This window comes from Pseudophryne corroboree, chromosome 1 (assembly GCF_028390025.1).
Source record: "Pseudophryne corroboree isolate aPseCor3 chromosome 1, aPseCor3.hap2, whole genome shotgun sequence".
Classification (NCBI taxonomy): domain Eukaryota; kingdom Metazoa; phylum Chordata; class Amphibia; order Anura; family Myobatrachidae; genus Pseudophryne; species Pseudophryne corroboree.
The window spans coordinates 513,180,052-513,198,809 of NC_086444.1; the positions used below are offsets into that span (position 1 = coordinate 513,180,052).

General features: G+C 45.8%; 1 protein-coding gene across 2 annotated transcripts in view; it reads right to left on the minus strand.

The window, feature by feature from the left end:
- Window positions 1–18,758, minus strand: part of LOC134896408 (tight junction protein ZO-2-like) — a 113,639-nt gene that overhangs the window by 58,933 nt on the left and 35,948 nt on the right. The gene's annotated exons all lie outside the window — the stretch shown is intronic.

Here is an 18,758-nt window from a genome sequence, read left to right on the forward strand (position 1 = left end):
TATAACCTGGAATATACGCAACCAGTTAACAGCATTAACAAAACAGTATCAGCCAAAGACTGATCTTAACTGTAACATAACCCTTATGTAAACAACAACTATATACAAGCCTTGCAGAAATAAGTCCGCACTGGGACGGGCGCCCAGCATCCTCTACGGACTAGGAGAAAAAGATTTACCGGTAGGTTTAAAATCTTATTTTCTCTTACGTCCTAGAGGATGCTGGGGACTCCGTAAGGACCATGGGGATTATACCAAAGCTCCAAACCGGGCGGGAGAGTGCGGATGACTCTGCAGCATCGATTGAGCAAACATGAGGTCCTCATCAGCCAGGGTATCAAACTTGTAGAATTTTGCAAAGGTGTTTGAACCCGACCAAGTAGCTGCTCGGCAAGGCTGTAAAGCTGAGACGCCTGGGGCAGCCGCCCAAGAAGAGCCAACTTTCCAAGTGGAATGGGCCTTTACCGAATTTGGTAACGGCAATCCAGCCGTAGAATGAGCCTGCTGAATCGTGTTACAGATCCAGCGAGCAATAGTCTGCTTAGAAGCAGGAGCGCTAACCTTGTTGGCTGCATACAGGACAAACAGTGCCTCCGTTTTCCTAACCCGAGCCGTCCTGGCTACGTAAATTTTTAAGGCCCTGACTACATCAAGGGACTTGGAATCCTCCAAATCTCCCGTAGCCACCGGCACCACAATAGGTTGGTTCATATGAAACACCTTATTGTCTCTACTCTTTTCCATCTTATGATGCTCAATATTTTTGAGATTAGAGGAAGAGGAGGGAACACATAGACCGACTGAAACACCCATGGTGTCACCAGGGCGTCTACCGCTACTGCCGGAGGGTCCCTTGACCTGGCACAATACCTCTGAAGCTTCTTGTTGAGGCGTGACGCCATCATGTCTATTTGAGGAAGTCCCCAAAGACTTGTTATCTCTGCAAAAACTTCTTGATGATGAAGTCCCCACTCTTCTGGATGGAGATCGTGGCTGCTGAGGAAGTCTGCTTCCCAGTTGTCCACTCCCGGAATGAAGACTGCTGACAGGGCGCTTACGTGATTTTCGGCCCAGCGAAAAATCTTGGTGGCTTCCGCCATTGCCAATCTGCTCCTTGTCCCGCCTTGGCGGTTTACATGAGCCACGGCTGTGACGTTGTCTGATTGAATCAGAACCGGTAGGTCGCGAAGAAGATTCTCCGCTTGTCGTAGGCCGTTGTATATGGCCCTTAATTCTAGAACGTTTATGTGTAGACAAGACTCCTGGCTTGACCATAGTCCCTGAAAATTTCTTCCTTGTGTTACTGCTCCCCATCCTCGGAGGCTCGCGTCCGTGGTCACCAGAACCCAGTCTTGAATGCTGAACCTGCGACCCTCTAGAAGGTGAGCACTCTGCAGCCACCACAGGAGAGACACCCTGGCCCTAAGGGACAGGCTTATTATCTGATGAATTTGAAGATGGGACCCCGACCACTTGCCCAGAAGGTCCCACTGAAATGTCCTCGCATGAAACCTGCCGAATGGGATGGCCTCGTAGGTCACCACCATTTTTCCCCATTACTCGAGTGCATTGATGAACTGACACTCTGTTCGGTTTTAACAGGTCTCTGACCATGTTCTGGAGTTCCTGGGCTTTTTCCATTGGGAGAAAAACCCTCTTTTGTTCCGTGTCCAGAATCATGTCTAAGAACGATAGCCGAGTCGTTGGTACCAACTGTGACTTTGGTAGATTTAGAATCCAGCCATGCTGCTGGAGCACTCTCAGGGAGAGCGACACTTCTCAGCAACGTCTGAAACTGGTAATGACAGTCCTGTACAGCGAATCTCAGGTATGCCTGATAAGAGGGATATATGGGGACATGAAGGTATGCATCCTTTATGTCCAGTGACACCATAAAATCCCCCCCCTTCCATGCTGGAGATAACTGCCTGGAGCGATTCCATCTTGAATTTGAACTTTTGCAAGTACAGGTTTAGGGATTTTAGATTCAGAATGGGTCTGACCGAGCCATCCGGTTTCGGAACCACAAACAGGGTTGAATAGTACCCCTTCCCATGTTGAACTAGGGGAACCTTGACAATCACTTGCTGTTGACACAGCCTTTGAATTGCAGCTAAACTATCTCCCTCTCTGGGGGAGAAGCTGGTAAAGCAGATTTGAAAAATCGGCGCAGAGGCACCTCTTCGAATTCCAGCTTGTAGCCTTGGGATACAATTTCCATCGCCCAAGGATCCACGTCTGATTGAACCCAGACGTGGCTGAAGAGTCGAAGACGTGCCCCCACCAGTGCGGACTCCCTCAGTGGAGCCCCAGCGTCATGCGGTGGATTTAGTAGAAGCCGGGGAGGACTTCTGCTCCTGGGAACTAGCCGTGGCAGGCATTCTTTTCCCTTTACCCTTACCTCTGGCGAGGAAGGAAGAGCCCCGACCTCTTCTGGATTTATGCGACCGAAAGGACTGCATCTGATATTGTGGCGTTTTCTTTTGCTGTGGGGGAACATAATGCAAAAAAAGTATATTTACCCGCGGTAGCTGTGGAAACCAGGTCCGCGAGACCTTCCCCAAATAAAACCTCACCTTTGTAAGGCAAAACTTCCATATGCCTCTTTGAGTCGGCATCAACCGTCCATTGGCGGGTCCACAGGGCTCGCCTAGCAGCAATCGCCATGGCGTTGGTTCTTGAACCTAGCAGCCCAACGTCTCTCTGAGCATCTCTCATATATAAGACTGCGTCTTTAATGTGACCTAAGGTCAATAAAATGGTATCCCTATCTAGGGTATCAATGTCAGCTGACAAGGTATCTGTCCAAGCTGCTACCGCACTACAAACCCAAGCCAATGCTATTGCCGGTCTGAGCAAAGCACTCGTATGTATATAAATAGATTTTAAGGTAGTTTCCCGTCTACGATCAGCAGGATCCTTGAGGGCCGCCGTGTCTGGAGACGGTAGCGCCACCTTCTTGGACAAGCACGTTAAAGCCTTGTCCACCCTGGGTGAGGATTCCCACCGTACACTGTCCTGTGCAGGGAAAGGATATGCCATAAGAATCCTCTTGGGAATCTGCAGTTTTTTGTCTGGAGTTTCCCAAGCTTTTTCAAATAACGCGTTCAGCTCATGAGATGGGGGAAAGGTTACCTCAGGTTTCTTTTCCTTAAACATGCATACCCTCGTGTCAGGGACAGAGGGGTCCATCTGTGATATGTAAAACATCTTTTATTGCAATAATCATATAATGAATACTTTTGGCCACCCTTGGTTGTAACCTCGCATCATCGTAGTCGACACTGGAGTCAGAATCCGTGTCGGTATCAGTGTCTGCTACTTGGGACAGGGGACGTTTTTGAGACCCTGAAGGGCCCTGTGACACAGTCAAAGCCATTGATTGACTCCCTGTTTTATCCCTTGACTCTGCTTTGTCCAGTCTCTTATGTAATAAAACCACATTTGCATTTAAAACGCTCCACATATTCAACCAATCAGGTGTTGGCGTTACCGACAGACACCACAATCATCTGCTCCACCTCCTCCTTAGATGAGCCTTCCGCTTCAGACATGCCGACACACACGTACCGACACCCCCACACACTCAGGGATATATCTATATGGAGACAGTCCCCCAATAAGGCCCTTTGGAGAGACAGAGAGAGAGTATGCCAGCAAACAACCAGCGCCACCGGACACTGGAATAAAATCCCACTTAGTACAGCGCGTATATATACACACACATATACACTATATATATATATATATATATATATATATATAACAGAAATCAGTCCTTTGCGCTTAAAATCCTTGGAGTCCAGATTGTTGTCCAACTGCGCTTCAATCCCCTCCGTGCCACCGGAGCAAGGTAGAAACTGGTGAACAAATCGGAGAGCGCAAATGAGTAATAAAAAGTATACGATTTTACTTGAAATAACTGCTTACATACATTTCAGTTTAAAATAAACGGCATGTGTGGAATACTGCAACTCAGCCACTGCATCCGCAATGAAGACTTCTCACAGAGCCCGCTCTGGTCACGGTCACTGACGTCACCACGTCCACGTCCAAGCCACGCCCTACGCGTTTCGTCCAATCAGGGACTTCGTCAGGGGTGTGGTTTACATTCTCAATCACAGTCTCTTATATACCCATATATTACAATAAATACCATTTGAATATTTCAGTACAGGGAATGTTCTAAAGTACATATATAGTTTAAACAGAGTTCAGATTTCTATTAAACCTTATTCATAGACGGCTTGTCTGTATTATCACAACACATCACAAATTGGGAAAGACATATTATATATATATATATATATATATATATATATATATATATATATATATATATATATATATATATATATATATATATATATATACACATATACATATATATATATATACATATATATACATATATATACATACACACACACAACATATAAAGTCTCAAGTGGTGATCTAATTCTGCGGTGTCCGTCCTCACAACTGCTGCGCTAATGTGTACGAGCCGGGACCTAACCACTGCCGCTCACACACAAAGCGCTGCCGTTAAAGAAGTCAACAACGCACAAGTGATCACCTCTGTGATTATAGTTTATTAACCACTTCCTTATCATATAAACATATATATAACCAGGATAAATATATAGACAGAACAAAGATATAATTTATATATTCCAAATACCCGTGATAGGACATACACGTCAGAAATGGATGTGTTGTGATAATACAGACAAGCCGTCTATGAATAAGGTTTAATAGAAATCTGAACTCTGTTTAAACTATATATGTACTTTAGAACATTCCCTGTACTGAAATATTCAAATGGTATTTATTGTAAAGGACATAATTGTCTTTTTTTAAAAATCGTATTCCTGTTGAAGATTGCTTCTGCATTGTGGACTCTTCAATTGATAGCGCTTTGCACGAGAACGGCTGTAGCGAGGTCCCGGTTCCCGTGCACATAGCGCAGCATTAGGGGGGTTAACACTGCATGAGCAGCTCTACTATCTAAATTGTTATATGCTTTACTTATTCAATCTATGCACTTTAAACCTGTGACAAGTCAGGATTAATATGGGCTAGTTGTCTGAAATTGTAATTATAGTTGCTTTATAAAAAGTTAAAAACCTGTTACTTTGTATTTTGTTAAGATCGATTCCATAACTACAACGTCTAAATGGTTATTCCCATAAGAATCCTCTCTTGTAAATATTTCTCTTGTATATATATATATATATATATATATATATATATATATATATATATATATATATATATATATATACACACATACTTATATTTGCTTGTTAGTACCAATTAAATAATGGGAGAAAGATGGGAAAGAACCGCCCAATATGGGTATATAAGAGACTGTGATTGAGAATGTAAACCACACCCCTGACGAAGTCCCTGATTGGACGAAACGCGTAGGGCGTGGCTTGGACGTGGACGTGGTGACGTCAGTGACCGTGACCAGAGCGGGCTCTGTGAGAAGTCTTCATTGCGGATGCAGTGGCTGAGTTGCAGTATTCCACACATGCCGTTTATTTTAAACTGAAATGTATGTAAGCAGTTATTTCAAGTAAAATCGTATACTTTTTATTACTCATTTGCGCTCTCCGATTTGTTCACCAATATATATATATAATATCAGGCGGCACTCACGGCATTGTAGATACTGGTGAATAAACGGTCAAACTCCGTATGAATGTGTCAACGTTTCAATTTCATTTAAAATTGTCGTCAGGATACAAACAATACATTAAGATTCTCACCTTATATCCCCACCGCTGTGTGTGCGTCTCCCGCCCGCTGAGGCGCCAATCCAGGACGCCGAAGCTGAGCGCTGTTGGATGACGTCAGAACTGAGCGCCCTACCGGCCGCTCTGAAACCCATCACCATAGCAACAGTAAACATATCCCAGTGCTGCAATTAATTACAGAGGAAAAACAGCTAATAATCTCCATACTGAATGATTGCAAATACATATATCGACTAAATCGCCAGTCATAGTCACTAATCATTATACTAAAGTATATATAAAAAAACACCACAATTTTACAAAGCTTAATCATCAAATGGTACCATATATTGCAAATCAATTAGCTGAGCTTGTATGATTCTAGCCACTAAATTAATGATTACATAGCTTAAATAGATGTATCAAAATATTAAAATATTAATATGCGAAAAGCATTCGCCCTATTATTTAAAGCATGATAAAGGAAGTTTCTCATTTAATCCACGTGGAGACAGCACATCAAGTTTGAAAATCCACCTAGCCTCACACCTCAATAGAGCTGCTCCCCTATCTCCCCCTCTCATAGACAGAGGGATGTGATCTATCATGCGATACTTTATACTTGCTATACTATGTTTTAATTCGGCAAAATGCCTGGCTACTGGTTGATCACTTGTACCGGTAGTAAGTGCCTGTCTAATAGCTGAGCGATGTAATGTCATCCTCTCCTTGAACTTTCTAATGGTTTTGCCCACATAGGAGAGCCCACAGGGGCATATAATCTGATATACAACGTGGGTGCTCTCACACGTTAAACGATGATGGATTTTAATCTTGGTTCCCAAATGGGGATGACAAAAAGTGTCACCACTAATTAAGTACTTACATGTGGTACATGGACATTTAAAGCAACCTGGTTTACCTCTTGATAAGAATTTTTTTGGTGGTGATACCCCTTTTCATGTGATGTCCGTTTTAACTAGGATATCTCTCAGATTACTGGATCTAGAAAAACAAGGCATTAAATCCGTCGTACCCAAACCCAGATTTTCATCTGTCTTAATAAGATGCCAGCGTTTTTTAGTAATTTGGCTGACTGTTTCCGATCGTGAATGAAATTGATTAACCCAGGGGAATTTGAAATTGCCTGTAGTCCTTTCTTTCTTAAGGCCCGTACACACTGGGCGATATATCTGCCGTTCTCTTGAACGGCAGATACATCGCTGGTCCATCGGCCTGTGTGTACCAGCGATAGGTCTGTGAACTCCGTCGTTCACAGACCTATCGCGTCGGCTCTGCTGCACAGCCGACAGACAATATATCGTTAGATATATTGTCTCGTCGCTGTGTGTGTATGGCCGACCTGATAGGTCGTTTGTTGTCAGTGTCACCTTGAGTGGGCGGTCCTATGTAAAGTATCCTCCGCGCGGGTACAGCAGCCGCCTGGGTTCGGCGTGGGAGCAGCAGCAGCAGTAACCTGGCTTCGGCGTGGGACAGAGCTGACAGGATAGGAGGTGAGTATCACGATCCACTGCCCAGGGTTTCTGTATCTTCAGGGGCTGCATACATTATGCGGCAGCCGCCTGAGGGAAGTGCGGGAGGGGCTGTTTGTTCTGTGCGGGTGCCGCGGCCAGCACATGGGGGACCACCAGCGCGATTCCCCCAGGGAAAGCACACACCAGCATGAGCCGCGGAGGAGGCCCCCCCGCCCCCCTCCGCCGCTCACACAAGCATGAGCCGCGGAGACCCTCCACCTGCCTCCGCTGCTGCCGGCCCCTCTCCGCCGCACACACCAGCATGAGCCACGGAGGCTCCCGCCCGCCGCCGCGTATCCCGCGGCCATCACTGGAGAGGTATTGAGCATCGCTGTGTAGCGGTGTATTAATTTATTGCCATGGGTTTCCGTGACTTTTGGTTGGTCAGTGTGTATCGTCAGCAGATATATCTGCAGATAGATTGATCTGCAGATATATCTGCCAGTGTGTACCCACCTTTAGTTAATAGGTCCTTTCTATGTAAGGCCATTACTCTGTTCTTATCGAGCAATAATTAAGATCGTTTATATCCCCTGGCTACAAATTTAGAGATCAGGTCATCGATTTGAACGGCAGCTGTATCTGTGTCGTCATTGATCCTTCTCACTCTGATCATCTGAGAATATGGCAAGCCATATTTCAGATTCCTAGGGTGACAACTCTTCCAATGTAGGAAGGTATTGCGATCAGTGGGTTTAGTAAAAACCGTGGTTGTAATCTTGCCATCCATAAGGGAAATTTTAACGTCAAGGAAATCAATGACCTGTCGATCCATCTTATAAGTAAATTTGACCGGACTAGAGGACTCATTATGTTGTTTCATGATAGATTTGAAACTTGCCTCTGTACCCCTCCACACAAGCATGAGGTCATCAATAAATCTAGTATAAAATACAATATTGGTGGCAATCTCAGGATTTTTGAAAAATATCTCATGTTCAGCTGCGAACATGAAAATATTAGCATACGCCGGGGCAACTGCGGAACCCATCGCACACCCTTTGGTCTGCAAATAAAAATTTCCATCAAAAAGAAAATAATTTTTGGTGAGGATGAGTTCCAGCAGTTGCCCAATAATTTCAATATGAGTATTATCGAGAGAGCTACATTCCCGCAAGAATTTCTGCACTGTATCCAGACCCTCAGCATGAGGGATAACAGTGTACAAACTACACACATCTGCTGTAATTAACCATACATCACCAGGAACAGTGCCTAAATCAATTAGTTTATTGAGGAGTGCTGTGGTGTCCAATAAATAATTGGGATGCGCCTGTACAAAAGGTTGTAAGATGGAATCTAGTAAAGTTGAAGTGGGTTGAAATAAAGACCCACGAGCCGCAATAATGGGTCTGCCAGGCGGAGGATCTAAACCCTTATGAAATTTTGGCAGACTGTATAATAGTGGAACCAATGGAAACTCCGGAATAAGGACCTCAAAGCACTCCTCAGTAATAAGTGAAGCATCCAATGCCAATAAGAGAGTCTCCCTAAGACTTTGAGAAAAACCGGCAGTAGGGTTACCCCTGAGTTTTGTATAAACACCGGGTTCCGCTAACTGTCGCTGTAACTCAATTCTATAGTCACTCAGGTCCTGGAGAACGACCGCACCGCCCTTATCGGCCGGCCTGATGATCAAATTCTCATTGCCGGATAAAGATTTCAATGCTCTGCGTTCTTGTGGGTTAAGGTTAGGCGCAAACGAGGCAGGTTCTTGCATCGTATCTGTCACCTGCTGGTCAATGATGCGCATAAAGGTTTTGATACTGGGATTGTTAGACAATGGGTCGAAAGAAGATGGCTTTTTAAATTGCATCAAACTGGGGGGAATAGATCGTTCAATGTTCCTATCAGTTTGATTTTGTGAAAAAAACTCCTTCAATTTGAGTTTTCGTTGAAGTTGATATTTTTTTTTAATAACACTGGCATCTTATTAAGACAGATGAAAATCTGGGTTTGGGTACGACGGATTTAATGCCTTGTTTTTCTAGATCCAGTAATCTGAGAGATATCCTAGTTAAAACGGACATCACAGGAAAAGGGGTATCACCACCAAAAAAATTCTTATCAAGAGGTAAACCAGGTTGCTTTAAATGTCCATGTACCACATGTAAGTACTTAATTAGTGGTGACACTTTGTCATCCCCATTTGGGAACCAAGATTAAAATCCATCATCGTTTAACGTGTGAGAGCACCCACGTTGTATATCAGATTATATGCCCCTGTGGGCTCTCCTATGTGGGCAAAACCATTAGAAAGTTCAAGGAGAGGATGACATTACATCGCTCAGCTATTAGACAGGCACTTACTACCGGTACAAGTGATCAACCAGTAGCCAGGCATTTTGCCGAATTAAAACATAGTATAGCAAGTATAAAGTATCGCATGATAGATCACATCCCTCTGTCTATGAGAGGGGGAGATAGGGGAGCAGCTCTATTGAGGTGTGAGGCTAGGTGGATTTTCAAACTTGATGTGCTGTCTCCACGTGGATTAAATGAGAAACTTCCTTTATCATGCTTTAAATAATAGGGCGAATGCTTTTCGCATATTAATATTTTAATATTTTGATACATCTATTTAAGCTATGTAATCATTGATTTAGTGGCTAGAATCGTAAAAGCTCAGCTAATTGATTTGCAATATATGGTACCATTTGATGATTAAGCTTTGTAAAATTGTGGTGTTTTTTTATATATACTTTAGTATAATGATTAGTGACTATGACTGGCGATTTAGTCGATATATGTATTTGCAATCATTCAGTATGGAGATTATTAGCCGTTTCTCTAACGTCCTAGTGGATGCTGGGGACTCCGTCAGGACCATGGGGAATAGCGGGCTCCGCAGGAGACAGGGCACATCTAAAAAGCTTTTTAGGTCACATGGTGTGTACTGGCTCCTCCCCCTATGACCCTCCTCCAAGCCCCAGTTAGGTTTTTGTGCCCGTCCGAGAAGGGTGCAAACTGGATGGCTCTCTTAAGGAGCTATTTAGTAAAGTTTTTTTTTTTTTTAGGTTTCTAATCAGTGATTCCTGCTGGCGACAGGATCACTGCAACGAGGGACTTTGGGGAGAGACTGGCAACTCACCTGCGTGCAGGAGGATTGAAGTCTTAGGCTACTGGACACTGAGCTCCAGAGGGAGTCGGAACACAGGTCAGCCTGGGGTTCGTCCCGGAGCCGCGCCGCCGATCCCCCTTACAGACGCTGAAGAAAGACGGCGGAACGGAGGTCCGGAAACAGGCGGCAGAAGACTTCACAGTCTTCAGAGAGGTAGCGCACAGCACTGCAGCTGTGCGCCATTGTTGTCACACGGCTCACTGACACGGTCACGGAGGGTGCAGGGCGCTGCTGGGGGCGCCCTGGGCAGCAATATAAATACCTATTTGGCAAATAAATACATCACATATAGCCATTAAGGCTATATGTATGTATTTTAACCCAGGCCAGTTATTAAAAAAACGGGAGGAAAAGCCCGCCGAAAAGGGGGCGGAGCTTATTCTCCTCAGCACTCAGCGCCATTTTCCTGATCAGCTCCGCTGGTGAGGAAGGCTCCCACTCTCCCCTGCACTGCACTACAGAAACAGGGTTAAAAGAGAAGGGGGGCATAAATTGGCGATATAATGATATATTAAGAGCGCATATATAGAAACAACACCTTCTAGGGTTGTTATATACATTATAGCGCTTTTGGTGTGTGCTGGCAAACTCTCCCTCTGTTTCCCCAAAGGGCTAGTGGGTCCTGTCCTCTATCAGAGCATTCCCTGTGTGTGTGCTGTATGTCGGTACGTGTGTGTCGACATGTATGAGGAAAATGTTGGTGAGGAGGCGGAGCAAATTGCCTGTAATGTTGATGTCACTCTCTAGGGAGTCGACACCGGAATGGATGGTCTACTTATGGAATTACGTGATAATGTCAACACGCTGCAAGACGGTTGACGACATGAGATGGCCGGCGGACAAATTAGTACCGGTCCAGGCGTCTCAGACACCGTCAGGGGCTTGTAAAAACGCCCATTTACCTCAGTCGGTCGACAGACACAGACATGGACACTGACCCCAGTGTCGACGGTGAAGAAACATACGTAATTTTCCTTTAGGGCCACGAGTTACATGTTAAGGGCAATGAAGGAGCTGTTACATATTTCTGATACTACAAGTACCACAAATAAGGGTATTTTGTAGGGTGTGAATAAACTACTTGTAGTTTTGCCTGAATCAGATAAATTAAATGAAGTGTGTGATGATACGTGGGGTTCCTCCGATAGAAAGTTATGGGCGGTATACCCTTTCCCGCCAGAAGTAAGGGCGAGTTGGGAAACACACCTTAGGGTGGATAAGGCGCTCACACGCTTATAAAAACATGGCGTTACCGTCTCTAGATACGGCCGCCCTCAAGAAGCCAGCTGATAGGAAGCTGAAAAATATCATGACAGTATATACACACATACTGGTGTTATACTACGACCAGCAATCGCCTCAGCCTGGATGTGCAGCGCTGAGGGGGCTTGGTCGGATTTCCTGACTGAAAATTTTGATACCCTTGACAGGGACAAGATTTTATTGACTATAGAGCATTTTAAGGATGCATTTCTATATATGCGTGATGCGCAGAGGGATATTTGCATTCTGGCATCAAGAGTAAATGTGATTTACATATCTGCCAGACGAAGACACGACAGTGGTCAGGTGAGGCAGATTCCAGACGGCATGTGGAAGTATTGCCGTATAAAGGGGCGGTCCATCGGACCTGGTGGCCATGGCAACAGCTGAAAAATCCACTTTTTGTTACCCCGAATCACATATCGGCAAAAAAGGACACAGTCTTTTCAGTCTCAGTCCTTTCGTCCCCATAGGGGCAGGCGGGCAAAGGCCAGTCATATCTGCCCAGGGGTAGAGGAAAGGGAAGAAGACTGCAGCAAGCAGCCCATTCCCAGGAACAGAAGCCCCTCACAGCTTCTGCCAAGTCCGCAGCATAACGCTGGGGCCGTACAAGCGGACTCAGGTGCGGTAGGGGGTCATCTCAAGAGTTTCAGTACGCAGGGGGCTCACTCGCAAGGGAACTCCGGGATCCTACATGTAGTATCCCAGGTGTACATTGGAAATTCGAGACATCTCCCCCTCACACAATTCACAGGCTGTATTCCCAGCAGGTGATAATCAAAGTACCCCTCTTACAACATGGAAGGGGGTAGTATCCCACACTATATTGTGGTACTGAAGCCAACCGGCTCGGTGAGATCTGAAATATTTGAACACTTACATACAAGCGTTCAAATCAAGATGGAGTCACTCAGAGCAGTGATAGCGAACCAGGAAGAAGGGGACGATATGGTGTCACTGGATATCAGGGACGCTTACCTACAGGTCCAAATTTGCCCTTCTCACCAAGGGTACTTCAGGTTCCTGGTACAGAACTGTCACTATCAGTTCAGACGCTGCCGTTTGGGTTGTCCACGGCGCCCCGGGTCTTTACCAAGGTAATGGCCGGAATGATGATTTTTCTTAAAAGGAAACATGGACGCTTTCCTGATAAGGGCAAGGTCCAGAGAACAGTTGGAGGTCGGAGTAGCACTATCTTAAGTAGTTCTACGTCAGCACGAGTGGATTCTAAATATTCCAAAATCGCAGCTTTTTCCGATGACACGTCTACTGTTCATAGGGATGATTCTGGACACAGTCCAGAAAAACGTGTTTCTCCCAGTGGAGAAAGCCAGGGAGTTCTCCGAGCTAATCGGGATCCTCCTAAAACCAGGAAAAGTGTCAGTGCATCATTGCACAAGAGTCCTGGTAAAAATGGTGGCTTATTACGAAGCAATTCCATTCGGCAGATTTCCCGCAAGAACTCTTCGGTGGGATCTGCTGGACAAATGGTCCGGATCGCATCCTCAGATGCATCAGCGGCTAACCCTATATCCAAGGACAAGGGTGTCTCTCCTGTGGTGATTACAGAGTGCTCATCTTCTAGAGGGCCGCAGATTTGGCATTCAGGATTGGATGCCGGTGACCACGGAGGCCAGCCTGAGAGGCTGGAGAACAGTCACACAGGGAAAAAATTTCCAGGGAAGTGTGATTAAGTCTGGAGAATTCTCTCCGCATAAATAAGCTTAGAGCAAATTTATAAGGCTCTAAACTTAGCAAGACCTCTGCTTCAAGGTCAGCCGGTATTGATCCAGTGGGATAACATCACGGCATTCGTCCACGTAAATAGAAAGGGCGGCACAAGAAGCAGGAGGGCAGTGACAAAACTGCAAGGATTTGTCGCTAGGCGGAAAATCATGTGATAGCACTGTCAGCAGTGTTCTTTCCGGGAGGGGACGACTGGGAAGCAGACTTCCTCAGCAGGCATGACCTCCACCCGGGAGAGTGGAAACTTCATAGGGAAGTTTTTCAGCATGATTGTGGACCGTTGGCAAAGACCAAAGGTGGACATGATAGCGTCCCGCCCGAAAAACGGGACAGGTATTCCGCCAGGTCATGAGACCTTCAGGCGATAGCTGTGGATGTTCTGGTAACACCGTGGGTGTACCAGTCAGTGTATGGGTTCCCTCCTCTGTTTCTCATAACCAAGGTATTGAGAATTATAAGACATAGAGGAGTATGAACTATACTAGTGGCTCCGGATGGGCCAAGAGGGACTTGGTACCCGGAGCTTCAAGAGATGCTCACAGAGGACTAAGGGCCTGGGGAGCTAAGAAGGGACTTGCTTCAGCAAGTACCATGTCTTTTCCAAGAATTACCGCGGCTGCGTTTGACGGCATGGTGGTTGAATACCGGATTCTGAAGGGAAAAAAGGCATTCCATAAGAGGTCATACCTACCTTGGTCAAAGCCAGGAAGGAGGTGACCGCACAACGTCATCACCACATGTGGTGAAAATATGTTGCGTGGGTAAGGCCAGGAAGGCTCCACGAAGGAAATTCAACTAGGTCGATTCTGCACTTCCTGAAAACAGGAGTGTTTTGAGTCTCAAATTGGGGTTCATTAAGATTTAAATTTCGGCCCTGTAGATTTTCTTCCAGAAAAAATTGACTTCAGTTCCTGAAGTCCAGATTGTAAAGGGTGTATTCCATATACAGTTCTTTTGTGCCTCTAGGGGCACCGTGAGATCTCAACATAGTGTTGGGATTCCTTAAAATCATATTGGTTTGAACCGCTCAAATCTGTGGATTTGAAATATCTCACATGGAAAGTGACCATGCTGTTGACCAATATCTCACATGGAAAGTGACCATGTTGTTAGTCCTGGCCCCGGCCAGGCGATTGTCAAAAAGAATGGGCGGTTTTGTTTTACAAAAGCCCATATTAGAATTTTCCATTTGAACAGGGCAGAACTGGGACTCGTCTCCAGTTTCTTCCTAAAGGGGTGTCAGCGTTGTCACCTGAAACAACCTATTGTGGTGCCTGCGGCTACTGGGGACTTGGAGGACTCCAAGTTACTAGACGTTGTCAGGGCCCTAAAAAAATATATATATATATATATATATATATATATATATATATATATATATATATATATATATATATATATATATATATATATAGTTAGGACGGCTGGAGTCAGAAAGTCTGACTTGCTGTTTATATTGTATGCACCCAACAAGCTGGGTGCTCCTGCTTCTAAGCAGTCTATTGCACGCTAGATTTGTAGTACAATTCAGCTTGCACATTCTGTGGCAGGCCTGCCACAGCCGAAATATAGATGCCCATTCCACAAGGAAGGTGGCCTCATCCTGGGCGGCTGCCCGAGGAGTCTCGGCATTATAACTTTGCCGAGCAGCTACGTGGTCAGGGGAGAACACGTTTGTAAAATTTTACAAATTTGATACTCTGGCTAAAGTGGACCTGGAGTTCTCTCATTCGGTGCTGCAGAGTCATCCGCACTCTCCCGCCCGTTTGGGAGCTTTGGTATAATCCCCATGGTCCTGACGGAGTCCCCAGCATCCACTAGGACGTTAGAGAAAATAAGAATTTACTTACCGATAATTCTATTTCTCGTAGTCCGTAGTGGATGCTGGGCGCCCATCCCAAGTGCGGATTGTCTGCAATGCTTGTACATAGTTATTGTTACAAAAATCGGGTTATTACTATTGTTGTGAGCCATTTTTTCAGAGGCTACTTCGTTTTGTTATCATACTGTTAACTGGGTTCAGATCACAAGTTGTACGGTGTGATTGGTGTGGCTGGTATGAGTCTTACCCGGGATTCAAGATCCTTCCTTATTGTGTACGCTCGTCCGGGCACAGTACCTAACTGGGGCTTGGAGGAGGGTCATAGGGGGAGGAGCCAGTACACACCATGTGACCTAAAAAGCTTTTTAGATGTGCCCTGTCTCCTGCGGAGCCCGCTATTCCCCATGGTCCTGACGGAGTCCCCAGCATCCACTACGGACTACGAGAAATAGAATTATCGGTAAGTAAATTCTTATTTTTTCCTCTGTAATTAATTGCAGCACTGGGATATGTTTACTGTTGCTATGGTGATGGGTTTCAGAGCGGCCGGTAGGGCGCTCAGTTCTGACGTCATCCGACAGCGCTCAGCTTCGGCGTCCTGGATTGGCGCCTCAGCGGGCGGGAGATGCACACACAGCGGTGGGGATATAAGGTGAGAATCTTAATGCATTGTTTGTATCCTGACGACAATTTTAAATGAAATTGAAACGTTGACACATTCATACGGAGTTTGACCGTTTATTCACCAGTATCCACAATGCCGCGAGTGCCGCCTGATATTATCACATATTTGTTTCCATCTTGGCTGTGAGGGCACCGGGCGCAGTACCAATTGTTCATTGGAGTGCCGGACATTGTGTGTGTGTGTGTGTGTGTGTGTGTGTGTGTGTGTGTGTGTGTGTGTGTATATATATGTATATATATATATACACACACATATATATATATATATATATATATATATATATGTGTGTGTGTGTGTGTGTGTGTGTGTGTGTGTGTGTGTGTGTGTGTGTGTGTGTGTGTGTGTGTGTGTGTGTGTGTGTGTGTGTGTGTGTGTGTGTGTGTGTGTGTGTGTGTGTGTGTGTGTGTGTGTGTGTGTGTGTGTGTGTGTATATATATATATATATATATATATATATATATATATATATATATATATATATATAAGATTTTACTCACCGCTAAATCTATTTCTCGTAGTCCGTAGTGGATGCTGGGAACTCCGTAGGACCATGGGGAATAGCGGCTCCGCAGGAGACTGGGCACAACTAAAGAAAGCTTTAGGACTACCTGGTGTGCACTGGCTCCTCCCACTATGACCCTACTCCAGACCTCAGTTAGGATACTGTGCCCGGAAGAGCTGACACAATAAGGAAGGATTTTGAATCCCGGGTAAGACTCATACCAGCCACACCAATCACACCGTATAACTCGTAATATTATACCCAGTTAACAGTATGAAATATAACTGAGCCTCACTAACAGATGGCTCATAACAATAACCCTTTAGTTAGGCAATAACTATATACAAGTATTGCAGACAATCCGCACTTGGGATGGGCGCCCAGCATCCACTACGGACTACGAGAAATAGATTTACCGGTGAGTAAAATCTTATTTTCTCTGACGTCCTAGTGGATGCTGGGAACTCCGTAAGGACCATGGGGATTATACCAAAGCTCCCAAACGGGCGGGAGAGTGCGGATGACTCTGCAGCACCGAATGAGCAAACTCAAGGTCCTCCTCAGCCAGGGTATCAAACTTGCAGACTTTTTCAAAAATGTTTGAACCCGACCAAGTAACAGCTCGGCAAAGTTGTAAAGCCGAGACCCCTCGGTCAGCCGCCCAAGAAGAGCCCACTTTCCTCGTGGAATGGGCTTTTACAGATTTAGGGTGCGGCAGTCCAGCCGCAGAATGTGCAAGTTGAATCGTGCTACAGATCCAGCGAGCAATAGTCTGCTTAGAAGCAGGAGCACCCAGCTTGTTGGGTGCATACAGGATAAACAGCGAGTCAGTTTTCCTGACTCCAGCCGTCCTGGGAACATATATTTTCAGGGCCCTGACTACGTCCAGTAACTTGGAGTCCTCCAAGTCCCACGTAGCCGCAGGCACCACAATAGGTTGGTTCACATGAAAAGAGGATACCACCTTAGGAAGGAATTGGGAACGAGTCCTCAATTCCGCCCTATCCATATGAAAATCAGATAAGGGCATTTACATGACAAAACCGCCAATTCTGATACACGCCTGGCCGACGCCAAGGCCAACAGCATGACCACTTTCCACGTGAGGTATTTTAGCTCCACGGATTTAAGTGGCTCAACCCAATGCGACTTCAGGAAATCCAACACCACGTTGAGATCCTACAGTGCCACTAGAGGCACAAACGGGGGCTGAATATGCAGCACTCCCTTAACAAAAGTCTGAACTTCAGGCAGTGAAGCCAGTTCTTTTTGGAAGAGAATGTACAGAGCCGAAATCTGGACCTTAATGGAACCCAATTATAGGCCCGTAGTCAGTCCTGACTGTAAGAAGTGCAGAAATCGACCCAGTTGAAATTCCTCCGTTGGGGCCTTCCTGGCCTCACACCAAGCAACATATTTTTGCCATATGCGATGATAATATTTTGCGATCACCTCTTTCCTAGCCTTAATCAGCGTAGGAATGACTTCCTCCGGATTGCCTTTTCCTTTAGGATCCGGTGTTCAACCGCCATGCCGTCAAACACAGCCGTGGTAAGTCTTGGAACAGGCAGGGCCCCTGCTGCAGCAGGTCCTGTCTGAGCGGCAGAGGCCCTGGGTCCTCTGAGATCATTTCTTGAAGTTCTGGGTACCAAGCTCTTCTTGGCCAATCCGGAACCACGGGTATAGTTCTTACTCCTCTCCTTCTTAGAATTCTCAGTACCTTGGGTATGAGAGGCAAAGGAAGGAACACATACACCGACTGGTACACCCACGGTGTTACCAGAGCGTCCACAGCTATCGCCTGAGGGTCCCTTGACCTGGCGCAATATCTTTTTAGCTTTTTGTTGAGGCGGGACGCAATCATGTCACCTGTGGCCTTTCCCAACGGTGTACAATCATTTTGAAGACTTCTGGATGAAGTCCCCACTCTCCCGGGTGGAGGTCGTGCCTGCTGAGGAAGTCTGCATCCCAGTTGTCCACTCCCGGAATAAACACTGCTGACAGTGCTAACACATGATTTTCCGCCCATCGGAAAATCCTTGTGGCTTCTGCCATCACCATCCAGCTTCTTGTGCCGCCCTGCTGGTTTACATGGGCGACCGCCGTGATGTTGTCTGACTGGATCAGCACCGGCTGGTGTTGAAGCAGGGGTCTAGCCTGACTTAGGGCATTGTGAATGGCCCTTAGTCCCAGAATATTTATGGGTAGGGAAGTCTCCTGACTTGACCATAGTCCTTGGAAGATTCTTCCCTGTGTGACTGCCCCCCAGCCTCGAAGGCCGGCATCCGTGGTCACCAGGACCCAGTCCTGTATGCCGAATCTGCGGCCCTCTAGAAGATGAGC